At 37.4% G+C, this 21,267-nt stretch overlaps 1 pseudogene; it reads left to right on the top strand.

Moving 5' to 3' along the window:
- The window catches only part of LOC149158083 (protein WHAT'S THIS FACTOR 1 homolog, chloroplastic-like), a 113,296-nt pseudogene that overhangs the window by 10,361 nt on the left and 81,668 nt on the right, over window positions 1–21,267 (top strand).

Below are 21,267 nucleotides of genomic sequence, written 5' to 3'. Positions count from 1 at the left end.
CATTGTTAGAAATAGTTTTGAAATAGTAATAGCCCTCTAACAAAATTAACCAATTCTCCAAAGCATATTCATCTATTTGGAATTCAAATAAGGGGATCTCAAAGTTAAATTATTCCTCAAAAGGTTGTCATACCTCCAAAATTTATGCTAATTGAAGGTACCCCATTTGTTGTTGGAAGCCCTTGAAGGATCTCGGAAAAATTGTCCACAACCCCATTCCTATATCACACAAGTGATTCCTCGAACACTTGCGTAGGATCTCTCACTTCATCATCTTTTCTTTCTTCCACCATGTAAAAACCCTGGTCAAAAATCCATGTAATAAAGTTAATAAAGGTAAATAATAACCAAGGTCATGGCACACATATTCCAAGCTGAATGTTGGTAGTGATGGGGATCACTTATGATTAATTAATGGCAATGGAAATTGGCAAAGGCAATGGAAAAGGATTTGGAAAGAAAAAGTGGCATTAATTAGCATTTTATTTATGAAAATAATGGAAAATGGGAGAAAAGGGAGGTGAACAGTTGCAGGTTTCATGTGAGGAGGAAAATGAAGGAAAAATAATGGAAAATGAAGAAAATAAAGGCCTCATTAATAAAAGGATTATGAGGACCAGTTCACAGCTTTTGTTAGTTTATATTTTGTTAGTTCAGATTTGGATCTCTCATTGTCTACTCTCTCTCTCATACTCTTGGACACTTAGAGTTTTCTTGGAGCAGTATTGGAGGAGTGTGGCATATTTGGAATTTGGAGAAATAAAGAAAATGAAGAGAAGGAAATCATAAGAGGACATCAGGATCAACAACTACAATGAGTTTTTCTTGCAAGTATCGATTTGCCAGTTTTGGCATGCATGGCACATGCATGTGGTTTCTTGGTTATGATTTTTCATTGGCATGGAGGATTGCTTGTATTGATGGTGGTTTTGCCTTGCCTTTCCATTTCTTGGATATCCATGGCATTATGGATTTCTTCCCTTTTGTTTTCTGGTTGGTTCTCATGTTCCTTTGGCTGTGGGTTGAGTTACTAGTTCATGGAGCCTTGGTTGGACAAATGTTTTGGAAGCCCTGTAACAACTTGGGTTGAGTTACTACTCCTAGAATCCTTGGTTGGAAAAATGGTCTGGAGTCCTTGGTGCATTGATTTACTAGTCCTAGAAGCCATAGTTGGACAAACGCTCTGGAGCCCGACATCAATTATGGATTGAGTTACTAGTCCTGGAAGCCTTGGTTGGAAAAAACGCTCTAGAGCCTTGGAAAACTTGGGTAGAGACCGATCCGATGATGGTTAGTGATGTCCGACCATGAGGTGGAATCACTAGTTGAGGGTTGAGGTGGTTTGGCCTCTAGAATCCCTGGTTTGGTTTTGTTTTATTTTTTTCATGAGATCCAACATTCGTGCTTGGAATATGGTGTGGGGGTGATTGGTTGAAAAAGAGATGTGGTTCAACCCAATCTATGGTTGGGTGGTACATGGAAGTCCCTTACTTGGTTGTTTTTATATGTTAATAAGAGCTCCTTTTCCTTGGTATTTTCATGAGTAAATGTGCTTGATATTATGTGGCTTTAATGGTTGTTTCCTCACTAATATATCTCTGGTTATTTGCTGCTTATAAGTATCTTTTATGACAATTATGATAAATGGCTCTCATCATGTTTTGGTTAGTATATGAAATTTTAGTGAATGAATGACCTAATAGATAACAATGCAACTATTGTGAGGGTATATCAATCCTCTTTGACGATTCTCATATAAGTATGAGACCCTTATGCTAAGATTTATTGTTGTGACCTATATATTACATGTTTGTGATATGTTTGACGAAATGTCTATCATGGCTCGTAGGGTTTAGATCAAGTCATTTTTCAAGTTTTTGCATTACTACCCCTGTTTAGATGTTATTTATCATTTATGGAAGTTTCTTGAAGTTCTGGTCAGCGGCCTAAGTCTTGGCCCTGAAAAAGTGGCACAAAATCTAGGGTCGCTGGTACATAACTGCCTGAAAAAGCCCATAGTCACATGGATTCCTTGTTGTGGGGGTGACTGGAGGGTCCCAGTCGCATGCATGCCTTGTTATGGGAGTGGCTGAGGCTCTAGGGCAGTGAAAGGGAAAGTTCTCTCAGGGCTTGGGCACCTGAAGGGGTTGGTTGGCTCATGAAGGTTATGTAGCTTCCGAGGAAGGTAAATTTGGTCTTTTCATGTTATTCCACTTCCTTAACTATACATGGGGAGTTGAATCATATCCTAGTAACTCTTTGTCACATTTTTACCCCGGTGGATGTGTTAGCTTGGGCAAATGTGGGAGGAAGGTGTTATAAAGTGGTATCCGAGCATGATTTCGTTCTCCTTGGGTGATGTCTGGATTTCGTTCTCCTTGGATAAATGTGTTGTCATGTGTACATGTTGTTTGCATTTGTGTCCATATGCTTGTGGTCTATTTTCTCATTGTGTGTGCATGGTGGTGGTCATGGTTGTTGTTGTGATGTTGTGCATAATTTTATGGTATTGTTGTCGGAATGTGTTTGCCATGGATGCATGTCATTTTTTATATCTATTGTGTATGCATGCGTGTTGTACATATGTTGGTATGCATGTATGGCACGTAGTTAGTGTGTAGTGGTGGTATCATGCTTGGTAACCAGATGATGAATTAGATGATGTATATATATTGTGATGATTATGATTATACATGTATTGTGCTAATCTAGTTGATCTGGCAGATGAGATATCCTCCCTTGAACTACATTGAGGTACGTTGGTTCGTTTATGATTTGGTTTATTTGACATGATATACCTTGCAAGAAGAGAAGATCAATGATGACTAACAATACGGTAGACTACATATCACGAGATTCTCCCTATATATTGTTGGGTTGTGTTATATTATTTCCACGACTAGCCCACTTAGTTAACCGGGGGATTAGAGGGGGGGTGGAGCCCCCCATTTGTTGCGAGGATTGGGCAGTGGAGGGGTGGCAGCCCCCCCTGTCCAGGGGATTTGAGGGGGGTGGGTAGCCCCCCTCTACAGAGTATGGGGCAGCACCTCGGCGAAATTTTTTTGGGACCCTATATTAGGTAGGACAAACCTACCTATGGTTTTGTGAATGGTTTTAGCACATGGTTTTGGGCGCGATGGTTTTTTGGTCCATGGTATTGGATGCTTTGACATGTATATATATGTATTGTAACATTGAAAGGAACATAATGAAAAATCAATCTGGTAGTCCCGGTTTTGGGATCTAGGGGAAAATCTATGTGTATATGTGTTTTATGTGTTATGCTCTTGCATTGTTTATTTTTTTGTGTTTTAGAATTCATATACAGGTAATTTTTGTACGTGGTTATAACATACATAGGTAAGATGAGAGGCATGGTGAGGGATATCCTCCTGACATGGCAAAGACTTTGAGAAGTTTGAAGGCATAAATAAGGAGTTGCAAAGAGATAATGACCAAATCATTCAATCACAAGAAATACTTGCTAGGGAACAGGAGAAACAAGCAAAGGTCAATGTGATGATTCTTCAAAGCTTGTCAAACTTATAGAGACAAGGACCGCTTAGAATCAATCATGGATAGGAGATAGGACTAATGGAGCATATGGTAGCAGGTCACATGGTAGGAACAGGTTGGATATAGATGACACAGTCATAGATGGTAGATTCTTGGATACACCTAATATATGAGGCAGTGGACATGGGCTTTACTCTAGTTCTGGTTTAGATAAGTATCATGGTCATCATTGCATTCATCCTTATAGGAGGAGAGACAGGGGATATTTTCCGGATGAGTTCAAGAAATCAAAGCCACCTACATTTGATGGGGAAATGAAGAAGTCACAGGATGTCGAAGCATGGTTTCTTGCGATGAATAAGTTCTTTAGATTACATTATTACTCAAAGAACATGAAGGCCATAATAGCTACATTCAGTATTAAAGTTAAAGTAGATATTTGGTAGGAAAATTTAAATAATGTCAAAGGTATTCATGAAGAGAAGTTGACTTGAAGTGAGTTCAAGAGACTTTTAAGGAAGAAGTATCTATAAGAGAGATACTATGATGACAAGGCAAAAGAGTTCTATGAGTTGAAGATGGGATCTATGACTGTTGAGGAGTACACTAGCATATTCTTGGAGTTGTTGAGATATGTGCCTTATCTTAAGGAGGAGAAACTGAAGATTAAGAGATTCATTAGTGGGTTTTCGATAACATTCAAAGACAAGATTGAGTTTGATGAGCGTAGATCATTGGAGGAATCCATCGGGAAGCTAAAGCATTGTTATGAGCAATCAAAGTGCAGATATAACACTAAGCAGGTTTGGAAAGGTAATGAGAAGAATAAAGGAAAATGGGATAAGAAGCAGACAATACCCTAGTACACAAGTAATGAAGAGAATGTGCTATGGCCTAAGAAGTTCAATGCATTTAATAGAGAACAAGGATTTCTATTTGAGGAGAAAAACAAGGGTGATGACAGGAAGTCCTTGCAGTGTTGGAGTTATGGAGGAGGGCATCATTGAAGATATTTTCCACAACATCAAGGTGGTAGACCGCAAATCTACAATGCACAAGAAGCACAGACAGTGGGGGATGTTGGACAGAGTATTCCACAAATCTATGCAACATTGGAGAACATGCAGGCAGATCACTAGGCGTCTATTACCGAGATGGACGGTAAGCTTTTTGATCAATTTGTTTCTATTTTGATTGACCCTAGATCTAAATATAGTTACGTTAAACCTAAACTGGTGGATAAGTGTGGTTTTGTTGAAGAATCTAGGGAAATTAGATTAATAAGATTCTTCTTGAATTGATAACTATTTGTGAGGCATTTTAATTTTCTTATTAGCACAATATTCTCTTTGACATTATTAGAGTGTGTGTTTCTTATTTCATCAAATAGATACCAAAAAACAAAGAGGCAAGAACACAAGATGTTGTCTAGGGCCAAAACCTCTCCCTCTTAGAGAGGAAAACCCACACAAAATTTTTCTTATAGAGATTCCAATTGACAAATACCAAGACCATGATCCTTGACCTATTAGGCCACTCCAAGACCAAGACACCAATCCTCTTTCTTTTTCAATGTTGAGCTCATCATAATTTTTGCACCATTACTGCACCACTTCATTACTGTTGTAACATCTTTGCTTTCCTTCAATGAGATCATAACCTTTGTGACTATGTCTCCATATAGAAGGAGTTCAAAACTATGATAGGATCATGATAGCAACTTGATGTATGTCATGATAGAGTGTGTCACTTATGAGATCCTTTCATCATAATTATGTTGAGACTGTTGACATCCTTGTTACCAAGATTACTGAGATCTTCAATGAGATTGTAATTGTGTTCCCTTTTCACCGAGATCATGCTTGTCACTGTCATGTCGAGAATACATCAATGTACTTCATCTTATTATGTCGAGATTATGAGAATATGTACCCCTGTAATATTCATCCCAAATTGTAGACTCCTTCTCTAACCAAAACACTATGATACTGTATTATTATATTAGTTTGAGATTCCTGTACCATTATACTTGAACGAGTTCCTGTACTCTACTTGTCTGAGATTTTAGAGCAGTGTACTCACTATGCCATCTGAGATCTTGCACCTCCTGCACCCATCTGATATTCAGGGTGTCTGAGTTTCTATCTTCTGCATTGACACTAGCTGAGTATATATAGTGGTTTTCCCTCCATATTATGCTGACATGAACCAACAAAGAGGTGTGTCTTTATATGTAAGCCGACATGACTTATTTTAGCTATTTAATTCATTTTTGTAGGCCGACATGACTACTCTCTTCATCGTTTTACTTGTTTCCTTCTTCAAGAGGATTGTGCTTGTCTTGGAGGGTTGTTCTAGACACTAGGCTGACTCATATATGCTTAAGAAGAGCTATTTACACACGTATTTGACTCGTTGACTTTCCTAGGCCTATGGAATGATCAAGAAACTCATTCTTAAAATTTACAGAAATAATATTTGTTTTTCTTGACAAGTACAAAGATCAAAATTACATTTGTAAATACCGAACCTAGTTACACTTTCTTCAACACTCCCTCTTAACTAGGGAGGTATTTATAATGGTACTTGGTCATTCTCAATCTGAAGAATTTATCATAAGAAGAATCGGATTGGTAACCCATTTGTTATAACATCATAGTAACCAACATTGTTTATAGCAAGTCCTTGACTAACATCTCTATCTCTCATAAGATTAGAGCGCAATGTTGATGAGACCAATGATTTATAGACACATTTATCATTATCTCTAAAGGTACATACCCACCCGGGTGTTCATTGAGTATGACCTTCTAGGACTATTCTTATCTTGGGTTGCCAACCCTCAAATAATATTGGTCCTCTTTCCTACTCTTACCTTGGATGCCCTACACATCCTCAAAGAGCATCAGATGCCAGATGATTACCCAATCCTCCATTATTTCTTCCCAGGTGAAGACAAGAATGTTGTGTCTATGATGTTTCTACATTTCCATTCATGGCCTTCACCTAGACTTACGATTGTTAGTCCTGGTCTAGTGCATGACACATGAGATAGAAAAACACAATTGTCACTCATTTTTAATCAGGGGTGATCTAATCCAAGCTCCCTCTTAATTAGGGACCTGTTAGAGCTCCCTCTTAGCTAGGGGTTCTTCTATACATCAACAAATTCTTCTTCGTGGGTCCTTCAGCTGCTTGATCAACTTCTCTCCTTGATGTCATGAAAGTTAGCTGAGCTTCTTTCTTGTAGGTAAATAGTCATCGATCACTTTCCTCCTTAGTTCGTCATGTTATTCCTTTCTTCATGGAAATTGGCCTTCTTCATATAAGGAGCCTTCGTCATATGACTACTTCTTTCTCATCATGCTTCTTCCATTCATCATATGAATGCTTGTTGTACTTGTAAGTAGTCCTGCACGAACTTATCCATATATTATTCAAGAAATCAAATATACCATTAAATCAAATCGTACCTTACTAGGCAGCTCTTCATTAAGTCATCTTTCTATAGGTATCAACATCCTGCATTCATGTTGACACATCTCCCAAAGATATCCATTATCAAGGTCTACATATTTTTCATTAGAGTCTTCGTATCTTTCCTAGAGATTTTCTAGTCAAGTCTTCTTGATCTTTTGGATGTTGATTGACTTCATCAGGGTTGCATATCTCATGATCTCTTCCTTCCTTACACATTCCATTCCCAGGTTCTTTTTAATCCAAGTTTCTTAGTTGTGATCAACCACCTCATACTTCATATGAGGACATATTATGTTGATTTCATCTAGTGTGTCTTATGTCTTCTTGCATCCTTTCAAAGGAGGAGATCATTTTTCTCTTGATCATGCTTCTCAAGATATAAGTGATGATATATGTTACCTGCAACCATATGACATGTCATTATAATATTAAACACAAGCATACATACCTTATTTTTACCTTCAGGTCATCGAGGCTTCTTTTAGCAGCTTCCTTGATTGAAAAGATCTTCAATCCCTTGATCTGTTTCATGTCATCATATCATCATATTATGGATTCCATAAGTTGGAGTTCTTGTTGAAACACTTGCTTCCTCTCTCGATTAATGAACCCTACGATGAGGATTCCATTAAGGAATTTTGAGGATCTTGTATATCCCCAACTGGAAAATGTTTCCTTTTTGACTTGATGTATGATGAGCCTTATCTTAGATGACTCCTTTCTTTCCTTCAATGTCCACTGAGGTTCCCAAGATCTATATCCTTCATGTTGTCTACCATGGATTTTTTCCTTCATGATTCCCATTGTGATGTCTTGAGATCTTGTTTATAATGATTCCATGATGGCATGACACATATTATTATCATTGTCATATCTTATAACACAAGATTTAGGATCTTATGAAGGGACCCTTTTGTGAGGGATACTATCTTACTCATAGGAGAGATTTGTTACTCCCTTTTTTCTTGGCCCTTTTCTTCAGCTTCCTCCATATTTCAGTGATATGAGCTTCAAAATATTTCTATAACATTGAATCTTAGCTGTACTTATTCTTTATTTATTGAGGACTAACCTTGCCTTTCCTTTCTGCACATAATTTAGTCCTTTACCCTTCAATACGTTTTCCATCAACTTGTCTTTCTCTATTTAGCATAGATACCATAAGTTGTCGAATGAGGTAACCTTCTTATCCCATGGATATTTGTTACCTTTATTATTTGTTAGTGTATTATGGTTATCTTCCTTTGTAGGTCTTGTAGATGGAAGATATCCTACATCCTTTGATACCCTTTACTTTTATGTAGATCAGATTTCATGTGAGCTTCTTCATTGCATCTTTAGAGAATGAGTTTATCATCTACATCACTTTGATGTCTCCAATATTTCTATGTGAGGGGATCTTTCATAAGCATCCATTTCCATAAATTAGGAGGAGACCTATTGATATGTTTAATGACTTCAGCTTCTTAAAGGACTATGACTATCCTCCTTCTTCATGAAAGGAATAATTAAGACCCATCCAACCTATAGATGTCCTTGAAATCATGAAATCATTTAACCAAACTTAATTATAGAATGAAAAGATACTTAATTGTCATGTGATGATGAAATCTTCACCTAGATCATGTTGATAAAGAATATGTATGGGGGATTCTTCTTGGATGATTTTATTTTAAGTGAGAAATCCTTTTAATAGACAAGGTTGCTCCCTTTTGATGAGGATGTTTTGTTGCTTCCTCGGATGGTCTTCTTCTAGGGAAACGAGATGATCCTTGCTTGATTTCATAACCTTGGAGATGACAATGTTTTCTTTTGTAGTGTAGATTAGGACTTCTTCCATAGTGTAAACTATTCCAACGTAAGGTCTTGCTTTGTAGACAACTTTTATGAGGGTCTTGGTGGCCTTTTGATGATGACTTGTGAGCATAAAAAACTTGTTGTTGTAGACAGTCTTCTAGATTACATAGAAAAAATCCTTTACTATTGTAGACTGATGTTGTATATTGATATTTCAATTCCTTCAACTTGCTTTGATCCCCTTCTTGAAGACTGATCCTTTTATGTCTCTTTTGCTGCCCTTCCTTTGACTTCAACACCTTAGCTCAGATCCCATGTTGAAGAATCTAGGGAAATTAGATTAATAAGATTATTCTTGACTTGATAACTATTTGTGAGGCATTTTAATTTTCTTATTAGCAAAATCTTCTATTTGACATTATTAGAGTGTGTGTTTCTTATTTCATCAAATAGTTACCAAATAACAAAGAGACAAGAACACAATATGTTGGCATTCTGCCAGGGCCAAAACCTCTCCCTCTTGGAGAGGAAAACCCACACAAAATTATTCTTATAGAGATTCTAATTGATGAATACCAAGACCATGACCCTTGACTTATTAGGCCACTCCAAGACCAAGACACCAATCCTCTTTCTTTGTTAATGTTGAGCTCATCATCATTGTTTCACCATTACTGCACCACTTCAATATTGTTGTAACATCTTTGTTGTCTTTCAATGAGATCATAACCTTTGTGACTATGTCTCCATCAAGAACGAGATCATAAATATGATAGGATCATGAAAACACCTTGATGTATGTCATGATAGAGTGTGTCACTTATGAGATAATTTCATCATAATTATGCTGAGACTGTGGACATCTTGTTACCAAGACTATTGACTAGATCTTCAACGAGAATGTAATTATGTTCCTTTTTCACCGAGATCATGCTTGTCACTATCATGCCTAGAATACATCATTGTACTTAATCTTATTATGTCGAGACTATGAGAGTATGTACCCTTGTTATATTCATCCCAAACTGTAGACTCCTTCTCTAACCGAAACACTATAATACTGTATCATTATACTAGTACGAAATTCCTACACTATTATACTTGACTGAATTGTTGTACTCTAGTTTTCCAAGATTTCAGAGTAGTGTACTCACTATGCCATCCAAGATCATGCACCTCCTGTACCATCTGAAATTCAGTGTCCGAGTTCCTTTCCATTTCTTCTGCGCTCACCCTAGCTTGGCATATATAGTGGTTTTCCCTCCATATTAAGCTAACATGAACCAACGAAGAGGTGTGTCTTGATATGTGAGCCAACATGACTTCTTTTAGCTATTTAATCCATTTTTGTAGGCTGACATGACTGCTTTCTTGTCTTGGAGGGTTGTTCTAGACACTAGGTTGACTCATATACATTACATATATGCTCAAGAAGATATATTTACACATTTCTTTGACTCTTTGAATTTCCTAAGCCTATGTAATGAGCAAGAAACCCATTCTTATAATTTACAAAAATAATATTTTTTTTTCTTGACAAGTACAAAGATAAAAATTACATTTGTAAATACCGAACCTAGTTACACTTTCTTCAACAAGTTTGAATAAAGAAGTGCATGCAGAATCTTGGCTAATGCAGTTGGATATAGGTACAAAGAAGAGAGTTCACCATTGGGTAAGAGCTTGTGCATTTGAGTTGAATGGTATGCATATATTAGCACATCTGAATGTACTTCCATTGGGATCATATAATATGCTTTTGGTTATGGATTGGTTATATCTTCATAGGACTAAGGTGGATTGTTATGACAAAGCCATTGAGTGCTTGGATGACAATGGGGAGCATAGGATCTTGTAGGGTAAGAAGAAGGCAACATCAATTAGAATGGTTACATATATTCAGGAAAAGCGCAGTTGTAGGAAAGGGTGTGTGTTATTCGTAGAGCATATTTCCAATGACAAAGGTAAGGAAGTTGACGATGCAGATGTCTTGGGAAGGTAACTTGTTTTACAGTAGTTTCAGGATGTTTTTCCAACAGAGATTTCAGAGATGATGCCTCACAAGGAAGTGGAATTTTCTATTGAGTAGGTACCAGGGGCAACACCAACATCAAAGGCACATTACAAGATGAGCATATCAGAGTTGGTGGAGTTGAAGTTGCAATTGAAGGAAATGCTTGACAAGGGGTAAATTAGGCCAAGTGTGTCACCTTGAAGTGCACCAATGTTGTTTGTGAAGAAGAAGGATGGTACTCCCAGGTTATGCATTGATTATAGGAAATTGAACAAAGTGACCATCAAGAACAAGTATTTGTTGCTGAGGATTGATGACTTGTTGATCATTTGAAGGGAGAAACAATGTTCTTGAAGATTGATATGAGATCAGGATACCATCAAGTACGCATTAAAGAAGAGGACATCTACAAGACTGCTTTTTGTGCCAGGTATATGTATTATGATCTTGTTGTATTTCCATTTGGTTTGACTAATGCTCCAGCTACTTTTATGTGCTTGATGAATAGTGCGGTATGTCCTTATCTCGACAATTTTGTTATTGTATTCATTGATGATATATTGGTATATTCTAAGAAAAAGGAAGAAAATGCTGAACATTTAGCATCAATATTGATATTATTGAGAAAGCGTCAGTTGTGTGATAATCTTATTAAGTGCAATTTCTTTCAGAAAAAGGTACACTACTTGGGAAATGTGGTTTCCAAGGAAGGGATAACAGTGGATCTAGAAAAGATAAGGGTTATCATGGAGTGGGAAGCTCCAAGGAATGTGGATGAGGTAAGATCATTCATGGGATTAGAAAGTTATTACAGGAGGTTCATCACGAACTTCTCATAGATTTCAAATCCTATTACATCATTGCAAAGAAAAGGTAAGAAATTTGAATGTAAAGAAGAATGTGTAGCTAGTTTTGAGCAGTTGAAATAGTTTTTGACAAATGCTCTAGTTCTAAAGATTGTAGATTCGGACAAAGAGTTTGTGGAATGTATAGATGCTTGCAAGAGAGGACTTGGTGGATTCCTTATGCCTGAAGGACAAGTAGTATGCTATGAATCAAGGAAAATTAATGAGTAGGAGTAGAATTAATTGACACACAATCTTGAGTTGGTAGCGATCATCCATGCTTTGAAGATGTGGAGACACTATCTTCTAGGTAGGCGGTTGATCCCGATGAGTGATCACAGTGGATTTAGGAATCTACTTGACCAATCGAATCTAAATACCAGACAAGCTAGATGGTTGGACACTATTAGTGAGTTCAACTTTGAGATCATGTACATTAAAGGTAAAGAGAATAGGGTTGTAGATGCTCTTAGCAGGAGGATATAAGTGAATCATATAGTAGCTATGAGCTCCTATGGGACAGATTTATAGGATCAGATCTTGCAGGCAGGTCAATAGGATGACAAGTATAAGGAGCTTATGCATAGGTTACAATAGGGTATAGGTGATCAAGATGTGGACTATCGTCTCACAACAAATGGCTTGGTCAGATTTAGGGACATGATATATGTACCAAACAACATTGAGCTCAAGAAGCTTATCTTGAGGTAATTTCATGTTAAGCCATATTCAAGTCACCCAGGATATCAAAAGACATTGACAACAATGAATAACTTCTACTATTGTATGAACTTGAAGAAATAAGTGGAAAATTTTGTGGCTAGGTGCTTGGGTTGTCAATAGGTAAAAGAAAAGTGTAAGCGTCCTGGTCATCTACTGCAACTGATTTTGATTCCAAAGTGGAAATGGGAGGTCAATTCCATGGACTTGATTATAGGTTTTTCGAGGACATCTATACATCATGATTCTATCATGGTTGTGGTTGATAGATTTGAAAATGGCACCTCACAATAGGCCTTTTAGATTTGAAAGCTTTTGGCTCCAAAATTCTGATCTCCTTTCAAAGATGGAGGGTTAGTGGCAAGAAATTATAGTCCAAAGTATAAATCAAATGCAGACCTTCCAAATGAAGATGAAGGAATTGAAATCAAGGATAAAACAATGGAACCAAACAAAATTTGGGGATATTCACTTTGAGAAGCGAAAATTAGAAGCATGCATGGAAGAGATCCAACTTGAGGTCATAAGAGAAGACCTATCTGAAACATTGGTGGAGGAGGAGGGTCAAGTAATTTAGGCACTAGAGTAGTGTAGGAAATAAGAAGAGACCCTATGGAGACATAAATCTCGAATCCAGTGGTTGAGGGAGGGGGAAAGAAACACAAAGTTATTTCATAAAGCCATGATCAAGCACTAGCATAACAATAGGATTTTTCCCCATAATCTCAAGGGAAGGGAATAAGTTGTTACAACATTAGGACATGGAGGAGGAACTTGTGTCCTTCTATAAGGAGATTTTGATGGAAGTTGACCTCGACAGAGTAAAATCCATAACCAAAATTACCAAACACATCCCCAAGTTGACTAATTCAAAATAAGATATAACTCTTATGACATAAATATCATTTTCTGAGGTGGAGGAAGCAGTGAAAGAGATGCCTAACAACAAAGAACTAAGACCAGATAATTTCATGATTGACTTCTTCAAAGCTTCCTAGTAATTTATCGGCAAGGATGTGCATCCCTTAGTGGAGGAATCTAGGTGCCTTTAATAAGTATGGTCTGAACTAAATTCTACTTTTCTTACTTTAATTCCTAAGAATAACAACTCAAGTGATCCAAGTGACTTCAGCCCAATCTCCTTGTGTAATGCAAAGTATAAAATTATTTCAATAGTCATTGTCAAAATGCTTAAGCCCTTGTTAAAACATATCATTGCCTCAAAGCAAATGGGGTTCGTGGAGGGCCATCAGATCTTGGATGGAATTGTCACGACACATGAAGTAGTCCACTTGGTCAAAAATATCAGAAGGCGTGGGATGGTTATCAATCTAGATCTATCAAAGGCATATGATAGATTAAACTAGAAACATTTACTGAATGTTTTAGTTGCTTTTGGATTTTCTCCCAAATGGATTAGATGGATTAAATCCCTTATATCCACACCTTTCTTTTCCACATTGTTGAATGACTCTCCTAATCTACTTTGAGAGCATCTAGAGGTATGTAATAGGGATATCTACTATTCCCATTTCTATTCATTATAGTTGCAGAAAGTTTGGTGAGATACATAAATACGATAGTGAATCAAGGGCACCTTAAATGAATTCGCATTTTGGGTCAAGATTTTCCCATTACACGTCAACAATTTTTTGATGACATTATGAGTTTCAGTAAACCAACATTGCAGGAGATGAGAATGGTTAATATAATTCTTTCGAACTTCCAGGAAGCTTTAGACACTTTGATAAATGAGGAGAAGTTGAGTATTTATTTATTCGATATCAAAAGTATGGTCCAAAAAAAATTGGCCAAGAAACTTGGATTCCATTTGAGATTCCTATATATGAAGTACTTTGGAATTCTGCTCATAATGAACTCAATGAGGACCTCATGCTGATAGAAAGTAATATAAACAATTAGCAAGTGATTATACAATTGGGATTTTTTCTCATTGAACCTAGTAGGTTGTGTCACTCTCTTGAATTCAGTCCCTCAGGCTCTCCCCGTCTGTCAACTATCAGTCTTACTGGCCCTGAAGGTGGTATGCGGGGATATAATTTCCTACTTCATGCAGTTTTTATGGAAAGGGGATCAACAATATAGGGAATAGGAATTAGTGGTCTGGGAGAAGGTTTGTCTACCCAAATGGGGAGGGGGACTAGGCATGCGAGACCCTGAGCTTTTGAATAAAGTAATGGGAACCAAGTTATGGTGGAGGTGGGTTCAAGGAGGTTCAGAGCTATGGAAACAAATTTGGGATAGGAAATATAACTCAGTCAATTCTGAGGCACAGAAGGTAAGAACTCAAAATTTTCCTCCCATATATTCTATTAGGAATCTAGCTTAGGAGAACAAATTCCTAATCCAAAATCATATGTTTTGGGAGATTATAAATGGACAAACAAGCAAGTTCCGGGAGGAATCTTGGTAACAACTTTTAGTCCTAGAGAACAAAGAATATCTTAGGTGGCTCAAAGAGTTCACAATCTCTTTGGGCACCACTTGGGTGACAAAATTTTGGAAGGGTGCCAACTTGTAATCTCAATGGAGGGAATGGAGAGCAACTGATAATTGGCCCGAAGATAAAGTGTTGCAAGACTGGTTGATCATAAACCAACACTTGAGAGAGGAAAATTGAAGTTGCACAAGGTCTTGATAAGTTAAGATGGGGTTACAAAATGAAAGGGATGTTCAAAGGAAGCATATGGGATATTGGCAGGCTACTCAGAAATCCCTCATGAATCTTGGCGGAAGAGGATATGGTTAGGAAAATTATGGCCAAATGTCATTCATTTCTTGTGGCTTATTAAAAGAAAAAAGGCTGCTAACATGGGACCACCTAAGGATTTTTTTTTATTGGCCCTTCTTGGTGCCCTCTTTGGAAGGAGTGAGAGGAAAGTACATAACACTTATTAAATACCTGTGTTTATGTGGAAGACTTATGGAATCAATTGTTAGCCTTATTTGGGCATTTGAATCGCACCCAAAATAGACTGTGGGAAACTCTGGAGTCATGGTGATTATCTCTGTTTAAGAACCTAGTTGTCAACTAGGTTTGGACATTGGTATTAGGCTTCCCACTCTAGAATGTCTGGAAGGAGCGAAAAATAATTATATTCAAGGACCAAAAGACATGAAGGAAATTTTTCTGGCAAACCACGAAGCGAAACCTAGAAGAGGCAATTTTGTCAAAGAACTGGGATAGGAGGAATGGAAAGCATATATGGAGGAAGCAAGATATTGAAATCATTGGAGGTATCCCAGGACTTGGTGGATCCTAACAAATCTTATCACCCCAGGGATTCTCGATGTTTTCCATATGATTTTTCCTTTCTTCCTGTGGGATTTATGAAGCTCAATTTTGATAGGGCCTCCAAAGGAAAACCAGGGTTGGCAAGGTATGGAGGAATTGTTTCGTGATGAGCAAGTTTTGACGGTATTGGATCCAACAACATGTTGTGGTCACCAACAACCCCCCTCTTTGTTTGATATTAGTAATAACATCAAGCAAAGGGGGACCCTTAACCAAGAATCCAAAAAATATTTTGTTTTAAAAAATCTTTTGTATTAACTCCCTAAGAGCTATATCGCGTCACAAAGATAGAGAGAAGCGTTTCCCCAAAGCGCATAGATACACTGAAAAAGAGCGACGCGAGAACGCATCGCATCGCGTGCATTAAAAACGTTGATAAAGGGAAAACCTAAGGAATCGCCGATAAAGCGAAAACCTTGTGATCTTGCGATCTTGTGATCTGCGATCATACAAAGCTGCGATCTGCGATATTGGCAATTTGCGATAACACTTAATGACGTCGCAGTCCTCGATACTGCGATTCCAATCGCAGAAAGGACTCATCGCAAGAATTCTCTGACATAAACGGTAAAACCAAAATTGAGCGCACACCTTAAGGGAAATTAATGATCGCATGCTTCAGTATCCAAGAATGATTGTATCACGTTTTTCGAAGAGTCAAATCATGATGAGTGTCAGAATTACGCATTCATTAGAACTTAATGCTTTCATGTCAATCTTTTCGTCATTTCTCTTCTTCTTTGCGTAAACTGCAAGACATGTAACTAATATAAATCTATATGCAGGAAACATCCAAGGAAAAGAGGAAAGCGCCAATGGGGTAACAGAGAGAAGATGCCTCCGCAAATGGATGCCGCATGCAGCAGGACCGCGGATTCCAGAGTATCGCCCAACAGGCGCTGATGAAAATAGACTATCTAAGACTCAGAGTCAAAGGCGCACAAAAGCAGCGTGTTTGCAAAAGATCTTGAAGCTCAGACTGGGTAAAGCAAAAAGAGAAACGCGAAAGAAGGAGGACGCTCCAGAAAAGCCTGGAACAAAGAACGAAAGAAATTCTCGATACAGGGGATTGTCCATACAACGCGACTCCTAACTCATTGAGTCATTCGCACGATCGGAAACCGAAATAGTAACAACAAAATCAGTTCGAAAGGAACCTGGGGTGTACTAAGTATACGCACAGCGAATACACCCAGCTAGAGAAAGGTTTTCGAAAATATCTTCTAGTCTATCAGAAAGAGGTACCAGCTCTTGTTATTTCTAATTTTCAAGCTCGAACAAAAGGAAAGAACAACCAACCGACTCTTTCAGGGCGAACAACGCATTGCTTACAGCACTAAGGAGCAGATACAGAAACGGTTAGAAATTAGATTTGATTTTTAGAAATAAATTTGCTTTTAGTAAAAGGGCGGTCATTTGAAGCCGTTCCCTAAATTTGTGTAATTAAGATTAATTAGTTAGTAGTATTTAACCCTTCTCATGGCATTTGGAGAAGGGTCCAGAAATTTGTCAAAAACTTGTCCTCGGAACATGCACTTCTGCACCCTCAGAGGAGGTTTTGATGAATGGAAGGATCGAGATTTATTTATGTTTGCATTTTAATGTCTGCTACTGATGTTGCACTATTGTACTCTTAGTAGATATTAGGACAAGTAGAGATAAATCGTTATTGCTTGAAGTCTGTGAGTAAAAATCAGTCATAAATGGTACTTTTATCTCTTGACGAATTTCTGCTTATATTCTTAGAGTGATATGCAGCTGATATTGTTTATATGTTAATGTATGAACATATGGGTTATCATTTGGCACTTTTGTACGGTGGGCTCATTTATTTATGCTTGACATGTGAATGACTTATTTATGCGATATGCTGTTCACAATTGTTTTGTTTAACTTCTTATGTAGAATGGTTCATCTTAAATGGTTTATATTCTTGTGATAGCTGAATGATCTTTATTACCAGTTATTATATGAAATCTTTCTAAATCGCATAATGGAGAAGATATATCCCGGGTTAGTGTAGATTACATATGTTGTTTTCATTAGATTACTGTAGCTTAGAATCAGTTTGCATGTTAGATTTAAATTAGTTTTAGAATGCTTCCAGAATCAACATAATCAAACTCTACACACACACACATCCCATGCATCGGGAAGCTGGTCCCGTTACCCCCAGTCAGACCCGCTACAACAAACGGGCAAGGAGCCGCCAACCAGGTTCCGGACCGGGTGGGTATCCCCCTTGTTGTTGACCCGATTTCGGGGCCCTCAACATATTTGGCGCTAGAAGGAGGGCCTGAGCATATTATCTGTTGGAATGTTTTTAAATTAGAAATCTTGAAACAGGATGGCTACTCATAGAATTCCTATTTGGAGTTGCATCCATGTTCCTGCCTCTTCCAACACTCCACCAGATGTGGTAAGGCTATTGTCTCAAGTAAAATTCAATGGTAAGAATAATTCCTCTGCATTCCACCATGCCCTGCAATTCATTCAAAGAGCTTCGAGTTCTGATATTCAGAAAATTGATGAAGGCGTTTTGTGCAGGATTTTTACTCTTACATTCACAGCGGAAGCTAGAAAATGGTGCAAAAACCTCCCAGTTGCATCAATCCACAGCTGGGACCAATTCGTTAGGACTTTCATCTTGGAATTTGATTGCTATGAATACGACCAGGTCTATGATGAAATCGACTATCTGCGGAAACAAGACGAACCCGTAAGGGATTTCAATAGGCAATTTCATCTTAAATGTCTACAATATGACCTCGAGAATGAGCTCACCGATGAAGAATCTTCATATTGTGACGAGTATTTCCTACCTCCTGTATCTGACCAAACAGAGATTAGCCTAGGAGTCTTGCATGCTATAGTACCAGAAAACAAAGACGAAAATACTGAAAGGGAGACTACCTTGGAACCAGAAGATGACTTTGACATAGAGTCAGACAATATCATTTCAAATCAACAAATGCTGATCCCAAGGTTAGATCCACCAACTGTTTCTCTTTCAAAAAATATCGGCACAAAAAGGTATGATCTAAAACCCGATGCTTATAGTGAATCTGATGAACAAAATTTATTTGATGTTTTTAAATGCATTATTCCAGATTCACATTTTTCTCTTTACCCCAATGTTTTTAGTGATGACGATTTTTTCCCTCATAATATCAAGCATATCTCAACAGAAACAGAGGGTTGTTCAAACAAATCATCATTGGGTTTTCAAAATAAAGAGACCACTTTAGCACAGCCTTTGATCAATGTCAAACGAGAGCTGCCTGACCCCCCTTGTTTGAAAACATATAATGAAAAAGAGGAACCTAGGGAAAACCGTAAAGTCTTTCGTGATAGTTGCTTTGAAAATTGTGATGATGTTGAGTTATCACAAGTAACTCATATAGGGTCAGTTAATAAGGAACATCTTAGATCAGGGATTATTCCATCTAACCCTCATCTCAAAGCAAAAGCTCATTTGAATAATTCTACTATCCAAGACAATACTCCGATCTATGATTCATATCAAGAGGAAAACTCCATCCCTGTTCGCAATCATGACTTAGTTCCTGATTCACAAAACCTGGCCAGTTCTTGTGAAAAGCAAAAAGTTGCAAGTAACTCCCAGTTGTGCGATAACACTATTTGTATAAATACCCAATCATTTCTTTCTCACTTGCATTCATTTTGTACAAAATCGGATTTCTTTTTAAATTTTCAAATTTTTGATAGATTATATTTTAGCGATTTATATATGAGAACTTTCATTATCGCTAAAAGCTCAACGTCAACAAGCAACGGGTTACAAGCCATCGAAACTAAAAAACCCTTTTCACAATTTGACTCGTTATCCCTCCTATTGAAAGATCACCAATTCACATCAGAAATTCATCCTAATTTTTATGATCCAATAGGTACTCAGTTGGAAAAAACTTCTCATGAGAAAAGAAAACCAGACAGAATTCCAATTGAGGTTGTAGGTTCTTATTCCCTAGCCAACAATTTCGATCCAAGGGAAATTCGGTTCTTTTTACTGATACTTGGAAGATTCATACGGCTAGGAATAATAATGAATCATTGGTTCCATTGGAAATATCATTTTACTTAGTTATTTCCTGTATATAGTTAGAATAGGAGTAGGAGTAATTTAGCTAGGTTGTTAGTTTTGCTTTCAATAATTGATAGGAAAAGTTATTTATATTCTCTACATGACCCTAGGGAATGTTTTCCTCTCTCAAGTAATGTTTGTTCTGGCTAAACGGCATTTGACGTTTACTAAAGACACCTTGTCTCTGTTAAAGATTTTGGACTTCGGCTCCTATAAACAGAAAATCTTTTGAGAATTTGATCTTTATTATCGATAGAACTTTGACCCAGAAATGATGATAGTTTCAACTCCAAAAAATTAAAAGAAATCTATCTCAGTGAAGAATTTGTTTTAGGTCAGCACAATGAAAGGTATCAATATTAAAATAAAGATTCTCCGTGAAAGCATCCATTACCAAAAGCAGCCCTATCATTGTCGTCCAGAACTTTCTTAAGGAAAGAAAATTTGACTTCCTCCCTGCTGAAGGAAAACACAACATTCAGAGGAATGACCTAAAAAAGATGCTATATCTCAAAGAATAAGAGGTCTCATCACGAGCCGACTTATCATGATCACAGATATTATAACTTGCTGACTTTGCCAAGACTGTCTACCAAAACAGGGCAATGACTCAAGATTGTTGCAATCAAAAGACGGTCTCATCACGAGCCAGCTTGCTCAGCAAAAGTGTAAATCAGGTGAATGACTGTGTCATAATTTGGCCACCAAACCAAGACATTGTTCTTTAGAGAATAAAAAAGGAAAAAGCATCAAGAAAGGGATTCTTTCTGAAAAAGTTGTAAATAACCTGAGGTAGGATAAAGGATCATTCTTGGATAATAGGTAACCCTGTAGAGGCTATGGACGCCTGCTGGCAGCAGTGGCTCTACCTGCGACAAAGGAGCATATTTAAGAAGGACTGATACATAGAGAACACTTTATTTTTATGTTTTACAAAGACCAAGTAATGACTGATTTAAATTCGAATACAATCTGGGGATGCAAGTAATTGAGCTAGAATGGAGCTGAAACAAAACATCATTGACGCTTTGAAGTATCATTTGTTTTTATCTTTTTATAATAAAGTTCAAATTTCCTGAGAAATTTTTTTTTAGAAGTTTGAAAACGTCAATAGAAAAGTAGAGATAACTGGTTCTTCACAGTGAATCGCCATTGTTGTGGTCACCAACAACCCCCCTCTTTATTTGATATTAGTAATAACATCAAGCAAAGGGGGACCCTTAACCAAGAATAAAAAAAATATTTTGTTTTAAAAAATCTTTTGTATTAACTCCCTAAGAGCTATATCGCGTCACAAAGATAGAGAGAAGCGTTTCCCCAAAGCGCATAGATACACTGAAAAAGAGCGACGCAAGAACCCATCGCATCGCGTGCATTAAAAACGCTGATAAAGGGAAAACCTAAGGAATTGTCGACGACCGATATGCGACGTCGCACGTCGCAATGTCGCATAAGCAGCACAGAGTGATAAAGC

The sequence above is a fragment of the Pinus tabuliformis genome, chromosome 5_2, assembly GCF_031772625.1.
Source record: "Pinus tabuliformis cultivar Carrire ecotype Pingquan chromosome 5_2, CPIR1, whole genome shotgun sequence".
In the NCBI taxonomy this organism is placed as follows: domain Eukaryota; kingdom Viridiplantae; phylum Streptophyta; class Pinopsida; order Pinales; family Pinaceae; genus Pinus; species Pinus tabuliformis.
The sequence above is the reverse complement of the archived record's forward strand: the minus strand, read 5'-3'. Positions and strand labels throughout refer to the sequence as shown.